Here is a 2790-nt window from a genome sequence, read left to right as displayed (position 1 = left end):
GGACTCCAGAAATAAAGGAATGAACTTTTTACCTCAAACAACAAAAGCTGGAGTCTGGTTCACAGACGGAGACTGCGAAACCAGAGGGCAGAAACGGACAGCTGCCAGCAAAGTTGTCATTTTACAGCACAGCATATTATCTTCCTCACATTAGACCCTTTTACATAATACACAGAAACACACCCACCCACACACAATCAAACAAAGAGACAGAAAAAAAAACGGTCGGCGAACGGCAGACTGTGTGTGTATTCTTGGGCAGCGGGAGAGGGGCAGCCGTGGGTGAAGGGTGGCAGTGTCCTTGTAGTCCTTGGCAGAACACCCAAAATGTCTGCGTCTCGCTGCCAAAGAGAGGGAGCACGGCGTCTGGGTTCTCGGGGGTGAGGGGTCCGTCCGAATCTAGGGCAGGGTGTGTGGAAGTCTGCGGGGGTGGGGTGGGGGGTAGATCCAGGCTTGGGCCACGGAGAGGGCCTGAGGCTGAGGTTGGAGGGCGGGTGGAGGTGGTGGCAGATGCACTGCTAAACCGTAGGGTCACTACAACACCGGACATGTAACAGGACAACTGTACGTTAGCCGTGTTAATTGAAAAGCTTCTAGTACCCTTTGCGTGCCGAAACATTAGGAAGATCCCTGTTTCTAAAAGTGGATTATGCAGGACACCGCATTTGTCCACTACATTTGAAATGGAACATTTGAATGTATTTTCGTCCCCTTTTCTCACCTCACCCAACTGTAACCACATGATAGGCTATAAATACCAGAGTAAGACACATAACATGAGGGGGCTCGGAGGGCCATCAGCTACATGCTGCAGCTACACAAAGAGCTCCTCTGTGCTGGTCTCTCTGACTAGGGGGATACCACACCACCAGCCTGTTCTGCACTGGTGACACAGAGAATGTTACGCAGAACTGGAAAACACTGGAGTCTAAAGGATGGCAGTCAGTGCTGGTCAGGATTTCCGCCCGTCCTGTATACAGGTGAGGCATTTTCTGACGCCAATGTCTTGTCGAGAGATTCATCAGAGTCAAGCCAGATGGATTTGTGAAAAGGGTTATGATAAGGTCCAATCAAGAAGATGATGTGTTAACATAAGTGGGTTTGTCTTCCCTGTGGCAAAGAGGAGAGAGCCAACTCTGTGAGGGCATCTTTGCCTGTCTGAGTCGAGCTGTGAGATTGGCACTGGGTTTGCTACTACACTGTAGTCATCTGGCCTCCAGGATTCTGGCATAGTACACCTGGTGGGTACCAGAGGGGTACAAGAGGGTACTATGATTCACTCTATTTCATTCCACTGGTTGATCCGAGGTTTTCAAGAAGAATGGTTGTCGACCAGCAGCGGTCTTTCCCAGTCTTAAATCTATAGATGTAAAACACATCTATGTTTCAAGTATGTCAGTAGCCTAATAATTGTCAGAGGTGGGATGAAGAAAAATACATCTCCCTGCTACCTTCATAAAGAACCCCCATGAGAGTTGGGGAATAATGCATACGACGTCACTGATATTTTGAGTATCGCTGTTTCAATTGTGACAGGTCCCATTCGAATACCTGAGTGCCGTGGTCTACATTAACTAACCAAACAAACACAATGTCATAATCTTTTTAGATCATCTAAAACGAATGCCATTCTACAACTGACCTATACGTATGGCCCAACAACATAGGACCTGGTCGCAAACTAAGTCACACGGCATATCCACTGATAATACGCACTTACTTTACTCCGCATCTGTTTCAGACCCCTGCCACGGTCGTTTTCGCGATCCTTGTCCTCTTCTTTTTGGATGAAGGGAAAGTAGACTACTACGCGCGAAAAAGCCGTTACAAAATGTACAATCTGTTTGAACTTCAGAGCTGATACATTAATTACGTGTGCTATAATCTACTTCCAGGGCAGTGAAATGGCCAAAGACCACGTCTCTTCTCCCGCGTTCAATGCTTCTTGGGTAAAGAACCGAGTCTGATAAAAGTTGAGCTCTGCCTTCTCTCGTTGGTCCTGACTAGAGTTGACTGAGAGAGTGATTATCTGGGGAAAGGAGGAGGGGAAGGAAAAGGGGATTATCCACGAATGTTTGTTTCCCGTTGGTTGTCGTTGAGCGTTGACACTTCAACAACTTGCGCGCAGATTCATTCACGATCACACGCGCTCGACGAGGTGAACAGGCTTCCACACACACCCTCTCACACACACGGGAGCGCGCACCCGCCGCACGCACACTTGATATAGCAGTGAACTTAACTTACCAATCACTTGCACGTCTCCTTCTATCAACTTTGATATTTTTCTGTCTCCAGCCTTCAGATTGTTCCTCAATCTGTGCAGTGTGTCAGTTTTGTCGCCCAGCGTGTCCGCTCTCCATTAGTGAATCCCTAGGGGCTCCAGGTCCGTAGGTTTTACTTAACACCTGGGGGATCGGTCCGGAGGTTAGGCAAGTCGGACGATATCACGTAAATAAACAAATTCACACGCAGTCACACACATACACACACAGAGACATGGCCCATTCGGAAAAATTACCCAAGAAAAACTTCTTGGAGAGTGACAACACACAAAAGGTGCATGGGACAGTGACTTGCGGCTCGCTGCTGCCTAATAGTGGTAACTGTGCAAACTGCACCTGTTTACTGGAACCGATACACTGTGGTTGATAACCAAGAGTTATGCAATTATTAACGCATTTTTCAGTGGTACTCCCACCCCGTAACACGCGCAGTCTGGCACTATCCATACGTCAACCTACATGAAGTAGTGGTAATCGCCTCTTTTTTTTTCTTTCTTCCTCCCTG

The 2790-nt window shown here is 47.8% G+C and overlaps 1 long non-coding RNA gene across 1 annotated transcript in view; it reads right to left on the bottom strand.

The window, feature by feature from the left end:
- Positions 1-1720: 1720 nt before the first annotated feature.
- Positions 1721-2790, bottom strand: part of LOC124463217 — a 2701-nt gene continuing 1631 nt past the window's right edge. The window contains exons 2-3 of the long non-coding RNA XR_006955540.1: positions 2248-2408; positions 1721-2029 (exon numbers count right to left, since the gene is read on the bottom strand). This is a non-coding gene — a long non-coding RNA (uncharacterized LOC124463217). The remainder of the gene's footprint in view (positions 2030-2247; positions 2409-2790) is intronic.

Source organism: Hypomesus transpacificus, unplaced genomic scaffold, assembly GCF_021917145.1.
Source record: "Hypomesus transpacificus isolate Combined female unplaced genomic scaffold, fHypTra1 scaffold_27, whole genome shotgun sequence".
In the NCBI taxonomy this organism is placed as follows: Eukaryota; Metazoa; Chordata; class Actinopteri; order Osmeriformes; family Osmeridae; genus Hypomesus; species Hypomesus transpacificus.
The sequence above is the reverse complement of the archived record's forward strand: the minus strand, read 5'-3'. Positions and strand labels throughout refer to the sequence as shown.